The sequence below is a fragment of the Pan paniscus genome, chromosome X (genome assembly GCF_029289425.2).
Source record: "Pan paniscus chromosome X, NHGRI_mPanPan1-v2.0_pri, whole genome shotgun sequence".
NCBI classification, from domain to species: Eukaryota; Metazoa; Chordata; class Mammalia; order Primates; family Hominidae; genus Pan; species Pan paniscus.
The window spans coordinates 80,287,085-80,297,037 of NC_073272.2; the positions used below are offsets into that span (position 1 = coordinate 80,287,085).

At 37.9% G+C, this 9,953-nt stretch overlaps 1 long non-coding RNA gene across 1 annotated transcript in view; it reads left to right on the forward strand.

The window, feature by feature from the left end:
* Positions 1–9,234, forward strand: part of LOC129395480 (uncharacterized) — a 39,947-nt gene extending 30,713 nt beyond the window's left edge. Inside the window, exons 3-4 of the long non-coding RNA XR_008622914.1 lie at positions 4,047–4,263; positions 7,759–9,234. This is a non-coding gene — a long non-coding RNA (uncharacterized LOC129395480). The remainder of the gene's footprint in view (positions 1–4,046; positions 4,264–7,758) is intronic.
* The last annotated feature ends 719 nt before the right edge of the window (positions 9,235–9,953 follow it).

The following is a 9,953-nucleotide window of genomic DNA, read 5'->3' on the forward strand; positions in this document are numbered from 1 at the left end:
AAGTACCCAGGGACACAAAGACTGCGGAAGGCCGCAGGGTCCTCTGCATAGGAAAACCAGAGACCTTTGTTCACTTGTTTATCTGCTGACCCTCCTTCCACTATTGTCCTATGACCCTGCCAAATCCCCCTCTGTGAGAAACACCCAAGAATGATCAATAAAAATAAATAAATAAATAAATAAATAAAGACAAGGATGCCCACTTACATCACTTCTATTCAACATAGTACTAGAATTCCTAGCCAGAGCAATCTGAAAAGAGAAAGAAATAAAAGGCATCCAAATTGGTAATGAGGACATCAACCTGTCACTGTTTGCCAATGATATGATCATATAAATAGAAAACCCTAAAGACTCATCCAAAAAGTTCTTAGATCTGATAAATGAATTCAGCAAAGTTTCAGGATACAAAATCAATGTACACAAATCAGTAGCATTGCTATATACTAATAGTGACCAAGCTGAGTATCAAATCAAGAACTCAAACCCTTTTATAACAGCTGTTAAAAAAATTAAAACTTAGGAACATACCTACCAAAGAGGTGAAAGATCTCTATAAGGAAAACTACAAAAGAATGCTGAAAGAAATCATAGATGACAGAAACAAATGGAAACACATCCCATGCTCATGGATGGGTAGAATCGATATTGTTAAAACGACCATACTGCCAAAAGAAATCTATAAATTCAATGCAATCCCCATCAAAATACCATCATAATTCTTCATAGTACCAGAAAAAACAATCCTAAAATTTATATGGAACCAGAAAAGAGCCCACATAGCCAAAGCAAGACTAAGCAAAAAGAACAAATCTGAAGACATCACATTAACCAAGTTCAAACTACGTTATGAGGCTATAGTTACCTTGTAATGTAGTATGATAGTGGTATAAAAACTGGCATGCAGACCAATAGAACAGTGAATCCGAAAATAAAGCCAAATATTTACAGCCAACTGATCTTTGACAAAGCAAACAAAACATAAAGTGGGGAAAAGATATCCTATTCAACAAATGGTGCTGGGATAATTGGCAAGCCACATGGAGAAGAATGAAACTGTAGGCTCATCTCTCGCCTTATACAAAAAACAAATCAAGATGGATCAAAGACTTAAATCTAAGACCTCAAATCATAAAAATTCTAGAAGATAACATTGTAAAAATAATGCTAGTCATCGGCCTAGGCAAAGAGTTCATGACCAAAAACCCAAAAGCAAATGCAACAAAAACAAAAATAAATAGATAGGACCTAATTAAACTAAAGAGCTTCTGCACAGCAAAAGAAATAATTAGCAGAATAAACAGACAACCCACAGAGTGGGAGAAAATATTTGCAAACTATGCATCTGACAAAGGACTAATACCCAGAATCTACAAGGAACTCAAACAAGTCAGTAAAGAAAAAAAAAAAACCCTAATTAATTCCATAAAAAAGTTGGCTAAGGACATGAATAGACAATTATCAAAAGAAGATATACAAGTGGCCAAAAAACATATAAAAAATGCTCAACATTACTAATTATCTGGGAAATGCAAATCCAAACCACAATGCAATACCACCATACTTGTGCAAGAATGACTATAAGTAAAAAATAAAAAAAAAATTAGATATTGGTGTGGATATGGTGGAAAGGAAACTGCTTGTGAGAATGTAAACTAGTACAACCACTATGGAAAACAGTATGGAAATTCCTTAAAGAACTAAAAGTAGAACTACCATTTGATCCAGCAATCTCACTACTGGGTATCTACCCAGAGAAAAATAAGTCATTATATGAAAAAGACACTTGCACACAAATGTTTAAAGCAGTACAATTTGCAATTGCAAAAATATAAAACCAGCCTAAATGCCCATCAACCAATGAGTGGATAAAGTAATGTGATATGCAAGATTTTATATATATATATATGTGTGTGTGTGTGTGTGTGTATCTATATATCTATACCTATATAGATATATAGAGTCTCATTCTGTCATATATATCTATATAGATATAGATATATAAAGATATAGATATATAGATAGAGAGAGTCTCACTCTGTCACCCAGGCTGGAGTGCAGTTGTGTGATCTTGACTCCCTGAAACCTCCACTTCCTTATTTCAAGTGATTCTTGTGCCTCAGCCACTCAAGTTGCTAGGATTACAGGTGCATGCCACCATGCCCAGCTAATGTTTGTATTTTTTAGTAGAGACAGGGTTTCCCCATGTTGCCCAGGGTGGTCTCTAACTCCTGACTTCAAGCAATCCACCTGCCTTGGCCTCCCAAAGTGCTGGGATTGCAAGCATGAGCTACTGTGCTTGGCCTAAATGTGTTATACCATGGAATACTACTCAGCCATACAAAGGAATAAAATGATGACATTCACAGCAACCTGATGGAATTGGAGATCATTATTCTAAGTGAAGTAACTTATGAATGGAAAAATAAACATCATATCTTCTCACTTCTATGTGGGAGCTAAGCTATGAGGATGCAAAGACATAAGAATGACATAATGGACTCTGGAGACTTGGGGGGAAGGGTTGGAGGGAGTGAGGAATAAAATACTACACATTGGGTGCAATGTACACTACTCAGGTGATGGGTGCACCAAAATATCAGAAACCTCACCTAAATAACTTATCCATGTAACTAAATACCACCTGTTCCTCAAAACTAGTGAAATAATAATAATAAATTTTGAAAAGTAATCAAAGAAGACACAAATAAATGGAAAGCTATCCTGTGTTCATAAACTAGAAGAATTAATACTGTTAAAATGTCCATACTACACAAAGTAATATCTAGATTTAATGCAATTTCTATCAAGACAATTATGACATTCTTCACAGAAATAAATTTGTGCATTTAGAGCAAACAAATTTTTCACAAAGGTGCCAGAAACACAAAATGGGGAAAGGGGGCTTTTTAATGTATAGTGACATAAAAACCAGATATCCACCTGCAAAATTAGATTCTTATCTCTCACCATATACAGAAAGCATCTCAAGATGGATTAAACACTTAAATGTAAGACCCAAAACTACTAACTGAAACCATGAAACTTCTAGAATTTAACATTGAGAAAAAGCTCCATGACAGTGGTCTGGAGAATGATTTTTTAGATAAAATCTCAAAAGCACAGATAGCAAAAACAAAAACAGTCAAATGGAATTGCATCAAACTAAAAAGCTCCAGCACAGCAAAGGAAACAATCAACAGAGTGAAGAGACAACCTACAGAATAGGAGAAAATATTTGCAATCTATACATATAAGGGATTAATATTTAAAATATATAAGGAACTCAAACAGTAACAAGAAAACCTGATTAACAAATAGAAGGACTGAATAGACATTTCTCAACAGAAGACATACAAATGTCCAACAAGTATATGAAAAAATACTCAAGAAAACTAATCATCAGTAAAATGCAAATCAAAACCACAATGAGATGTCACCTCACTCCCATTAGAATGGCTATGCCACATTTTGGCTGTTTGCGCCTTCTGAAATTCGTATTGAAATTTCACACTAATTTTAACAGTATTAAGAGGGTGGGAAATCTGACTATGGTGTTTGGGTGGAGCATTAGTGGGTTTATAAGTGGAGAAAGTGATACTTGAGCTAGCATGGTTAGCCCTCTTGTCATATGATTTCCTGCACCATCAGGGACTCTGCAGAGTTCCCCCTGGCAAGAATGTTCTCACCAGATGCAGCCTGTCAATCTTGGACTTCCCAGCCTCCAGAATCATGAGCTAAATAAACCTTTATTTTTTATAAATTTCTTTTCTCAAATATTTAGTTATAGCAACATCAAGCAAATGAAGACAAGCTATTGTCAAAAAGACAAAAGATAACAAGTGTTGGCAAGCATGTAAGGAAAAAGAAACTCTTGCACACTGTTAGTGGAAATATAAATTAGTACAACCATTATGGAAAATTTTATGGAGGTTCCTAAAAATGTTAAAAATAGAGCTACTATATGATGTTACTACTGGTTATATATCAAAACAAAATGAAATCAGTATGTACAAAAGGTATTTTCACTCCCATGTTTATTGCAGCATTATTTACAGTAGCCAAGATATGGAATCAACCCAACTGTCCATCAACAGATAAATGAATAAGGAAAATATGGTATATACACAGTGGAATACTATTCATTCATTGAAAAGAAGGAAATCCTGCCATTTGCATCAACATGGATGAACCTGGAGGATATTAAGTGAAACAAGCCAGGCACAGGAAGACAAATACCACATGCTTTCACTCATATATGTGGTGAGTAGAATGGTGGTTCCTAGAGGCTGGAGTGATTAAGCGGGAGAGGGGATGGGAGGATATTGGTCAAAGAATACATAATTACAATTAGGGGGAATAAGTTTAAGAGATCTATTTATAGCATGATTGCTATAGTTAATGAAGATCTACTGTATTCTTAAAAAATGCAAAGAGTGAGTGTTAAGTGTTCTCACCACAAAAATGCTATGTGAGGTAACAGATGTATATGGACTTCAAAATATCATGTCATAGATGATAAATATGTAAAATTTTATGTCAATTAGATATATAATGAAAAATTAAAATAGATTGTGGTTATGATTGCATAACTCTGTGAATGTACTAAAATCTATCTAGTTGTGTATTTTAAATAAGTGAAGTAGGGGCCAGGTGCAGTGGCTCACACCTGTCATCCCAGCACTTTGGGAGGCTGAGGCAGGCAGATCACTTGAACTCAGGAGTTCAAGACCAGCCTGGGTAGCATGGTGAAACCCTGTCTCTACAAAAAATAAAAAAATTAAAAATTAAAAAAAAAAATAACTGGGCTTGGTGGTGAATGCCTGTGGTCCCAGCTACTTGGGAGGCTGAGTTAGGAGGGTTGCTTTAGCACAGGAAGTTGAGGCTGCAGTGAGACCAGATCATGCCACCGTACTCCCGACTGGGTGACAAAGTGAGACCCTGTCTAAAAAACAAAAATAAAGTCCGGGCGCTGTGGCTCACGCCTGTAATCCCAGCACTTTGGGAGGCCGAGGCGGGCAGATCACGAGGTCAGGAGATCGAGACCATCCTGGCTAACACCGTGAAACCCTGTCTCTACTAAAAATACAAAAAATTAGCCGGGCGTGGTGGTGGGCGCCTGTATTCCCAGCTATTCGGGAGGCTGACGCTGGAAAATGGCGTGAACCCAGGAGGCGGAGCTTGCAGTGAGCCGAGATCGTGCCACTGGACTCCGGCCTGGGCGACGGAGCGAGACTCCATCTCAAAAATAAATAAATAAATAAATAAATAAGTAAATAAAATAAAAAATAAAAAAGTTAAGTATATGATACTGAATTATATCTCAATAAAAATTCAAAAACTAGTAAATAGCTAAATATTTATATAAGGAATATATTTGCTGAAGTATATGAGCGGAAGTGATGGAAACAGAATATAGCAAAACCTTTGAAGGGGAGGATATTTTTACTAACTTTTTTTTTTTTTTTTTGAGACGGAGTCTCACTCAGTCGCCCAGGCTGGAGTGCAGTGGCACAATCTCGGCTCACTGCAAGCTCTGCCTCCCAGGTTCACGCCATTCTCCTGCCTCAGCCTCCCGAGTAGCTGGGACTACAGGCGCCCACCACCACGCCCAGCTAATTTTTTTGCATTTTTAGTAGAGATGGGGTTTCACCGTGTTAGCCAGGATGGTCTCGATCTCCTGACCTCGTGATCTGCCCGTCTCGGCCTCCCAAAGTGCTGGGATTACAGGCGTGAGCCACCGCTCCCGGCCTAGCTTTTTTTTTAAATGGAGTCTCGCTCTGTCGCACAGCTGGAGTGCAGTGGCACAATCTCGGCTCCACCTCCCAGGTTCAAGTGATTCTCCTGCCTCATCCTCCTGAGCAGCTGGGATTACAGGAGCATGCCACCACGCCTGGGTACTTTTTGTATTTTTAGTAGAGACGGGGTTTCACCGTGTTCAGGCTAGTCTTGAACTCCTGACCTCAAGTAATCCACCTGCCTCGGCCTCCCAAAGTGCTGGGATTACAGGCGTGAGCCACTGCACTTGGCCTTTTACTAGCTTTAACACACTAAATAATGAGTAGCTTTGGAAACTAAACATACTCTCTTTAAAGTATTGGCAAAATTAAGTTTAATAATTAAAGGTGTTAATATTACCCTGTCATTTTTCATTCTCTAGAACCTATCTTCTTGTAGTTCTTTTCTAGTTTGTTCCAACAGTATAAATATATGCGACCAGACATATGTGGTCACAATTGTAGAATATATGCTGCAAAGACGAATCATTACAACTCTCCTCTCTCCAAAGAAAACAGTTTCATTTTGGGGCATGTTTGTTAATTAGCCCTACTGAAAGGAGATTCTACTTCAGTCTTTTACTGCGGTAGTGACTTATAACAAAGTGTACTAAGAGACGGAGTCTCTCTCTGTCTCCCAGGCTGGAGTGCCCTGGCATGATCTTGGCTCACTGCAACCTCCACCTCCCGGGTTCAAGCGATTCTTCTGCCTCAGCCTCCTGAGTAGCGGGATTACAGGTGCCTGCCACCATGTCCGGCTAATTTTATATTTTTTAATAGAGATGGAGTTTCGCCATGTTGGCAAGGCTGGTGTTGAACTCTTGACCTTAGGTGATCCACTCACCTCGGCCTCCCAAAGTGCTAGGGATTATAAGCGTGAGCCACCGCTCTCTGCCTGAAGTTTTTTTTAAAAATAATATTTTAACTACTTTTTGTAGTATAACCCTTCTTTCTCTAGATTCACCATATTTAGTTACCCTCTAGCATTTACTACCTGTGGTTATATTTATTAAACCTAACAATAAATAAAGCAGAATCTTTTAAAACCAATAAACTGCTTTGTAGACATTGGCATTACTACTACCCTATCTAACAAATTAAAAGATTGAGGACACTCAAATGCCATATGGGCATAGAGTATCACCAGTGTAGAGAGATTATCCATAGCTAGGTTATGTTCCTGAAATGGCTCTGCTTCCACCCAAAGCCTCCAGGATATTTCTACAGGCATAGTAAAACATAGGGAGCAAGGATGCAATCATGGCAAAAGTCTATGGAAAATCTGTATGCTTTGTGGTTTAGTTCACAAACTCATTCTCTTTTTTCAGCAGTTCCAAACCTTTATGCTTTTGAGATTATGGGACCCCCTTTTATTTATGTTTATGTTCTCATATTTATTCAATAAGTAAGACAGAGGCTTCAGTTCCATCAGGATCCTTCAGATAACTAAAGTAAACCTAAATATGAAGTGGACCTTTCCTCTCCCTGCCCTCTCTGGCAGAAGTAAGCCATAGTGACTTTCTTAAACATAATCCACCAACTGATCACCCTCCAGTGATATACACTGGGTTAATTTCACTCAGAGAGTGTTCTGTCCCCAAATGACTTTGCCATGTTTACCTTTTACTTAATTCCTTTTGTACACCAGAAGACTGGTGTACTAAGAGATTGTGTCTACCTAATTAACTTTACAATTATGAAAACCAGTCAGTTTCAAAGCTGGAATACTCAGTGAGGTATGCTCTCATGTTTACCTTCTCTAAATATGAAAGTTTTAGATAAATAGATTAAAGTAATGCTATTTATGCCAATTGTCTTCATCTATAAGACAGTGGGATTGGAAGGATACTTAGTATTCTGGGTTTTTTACATGGGCCTGCACTCCTCCTTTATGCTCTCTTACGTGTCTTTCATTGCTACTTCGAAAGGTAATGACATATACATAATTTAAAGCTTGATTTTTGACATCATTTTCCTACAGGAGCATTGTACCCTGGAATGCCAGTTCCTTGATGAAGAGACTGGATTTTTTTGACTGAATTCTATATACTTCTCCAAGTACCTGGTATTTAGCGGCCTCTCAGCTATTACTAATACTTGTTTGGTCCTGGAGATGTTTAATAATTACCTGTTGCTTTTTCTTGAGGATAGCAGTCAAGTAGAATGAAGACTGCTGAGGTGAAAAACACACACAAAAGCCTAAATAGCCGAGAGTCCTCAGTTCACTGGAGGCTCCAGATATCTTCACAATTGTAAAGACAAAAACAAAAAATTTGAAAAATACCAAAAGGAAAAACAAGTGCAAACCAAAACAGGGAATGACAAAGGAAGCCATCTGAAGATGCCTTCATCATCTGAACATTTCTCAGTTGCTATTTTACTTTTTAAAAGTAGACTGTTATTTAAGAGTCAATTGCTTTTATCTGTGCCTCATCTCCCCTATTTATTATGTCTCCTCAAGGCATTGGACAATGTTAACCACATTCCTTTTAACTCCCCAGAACATTGAGTCTTATGCATCAAGTGAGAGCAATTTATAAGCCCTTCGTTATGTTTTCCCGGAAACTAGATGAAAGTGTTTTAAGTAAGGAGAAATCACTTAAAATGGTAAGCTTGTCTATTTCTCTGCATGGTTGAGGACCTCCAGCTGCTCTGGGCTGCTGTTTGTGTCCTGCCATTCCTGCAAAACTTCTGCCTGATATCTGCCTTCACCACCACCCTACCCAAAGCAACTCTGATTCTGGGAAGCTGAGCTCTCTTTTTTCAGGGCAATTTATCTCTCCCTGTGCCCTGGGAGAGGCCAGACAACAGTCCTGAGAGACGCTGCCAGCAAGTTGTTTATGCCAGGAGAGTGTTGCCCTACCTGTGGCCTCACTGCAGAGCCCTCTATGGAGAGGGGATGTATCTGATTCTGATGTTCTTTTACAAATCAAATTTCTGCATTTTAATTTTTGTACCTCTTCTCAGACACTGCATTGTATGATAGAATATTTATTTTATTATTAAAAATGGTGAATTAACTAGCACATTGCTTTTTCTATCTTAATAACGACTAGCTTAATTCTGTAAAATTATAATGTAAGTCTTGAGTGAAGTAGTCATTGCAGTATTTTATAATCCTAGTCATATACCAGAGCTTTCTCAAGGGGAAAAGTATTATAGTTATCTCTTCAATATTTGCTTGTGTGAAACAGTTATTAACACCGTTTATAGCTAACCCTGTCTGTAGTGACTGTTTTGAGAACCCTAAATCTCTAATTTAAAGGCCCAAGATTTTATCAGTTTGTATGGAACCTGTGTTTGCTCCTCAGTCCTGGTTTCCTAATAAACTTATGAAGATATTTGTGATGGATTTCTGAAGATTTCGAGTACATGTGAGGGGATTCAGTACAAATTACAGGGATTCAACACATTGACAACAGGAAAAATGTAATTAATTGTTAGGTGGGGAATGATGTAAAGTGAAGTAATCTGAATAAAAGCCTATATTATATTTGTTAGCTGACTTAGTTTATCTTTGTTGTCACTGAGGAAGCATAATTTTTTATCTTCAGTAATAGTGTAAGTTATTGTACAAAGCCTAAAAATTAGTATTCTCTTTGTAAACAAAAGAGTATCTGAGACAAGTCTCAATCATTTTAGAAGTTTATTTTGCCAAAATTAAGGACACGCCCATGACAAAGCCTCAGGAGGTCCTGAAAATATGGGCACAAGGTGGTTGAGCTACAACTGGTTTTATACATTTTAGGGAGACATAAAACATCAATACACATAACCTGTGCATTGGTTCTTTCTGAAAAGGCAGGACAACTAAAAGTGGGGGCTTCCAGGTCATAGACAGATTCAAAGATTTTCTGATTGGCAATTGGTTGAAAGAGTTATTACCTAAAGACCTGGAATAAATAGAAAGGAATCTGGGTTATAATAAGGGGTTGTGGAGACCAAGGTTTTATCATGTAGATTAAGCCCCCAGGTAGCAGGCTTCAGAGAAAATAGATAGTAAATGTTTCTTATTAGACTTAAAGAGGCTGTTCTATCAGTATTTTTTTTTTTTTTTGAGACTGAGTTTCGCTCTTATTGCCCAGGTGGGAGTGCAATGGCATGGTCTCAGCTCACTGCAGCCTGTGCCTCCCAGGTTGAAGCAATTCTCCTGCCTCAGCCTCCCAAGTAGCTGGG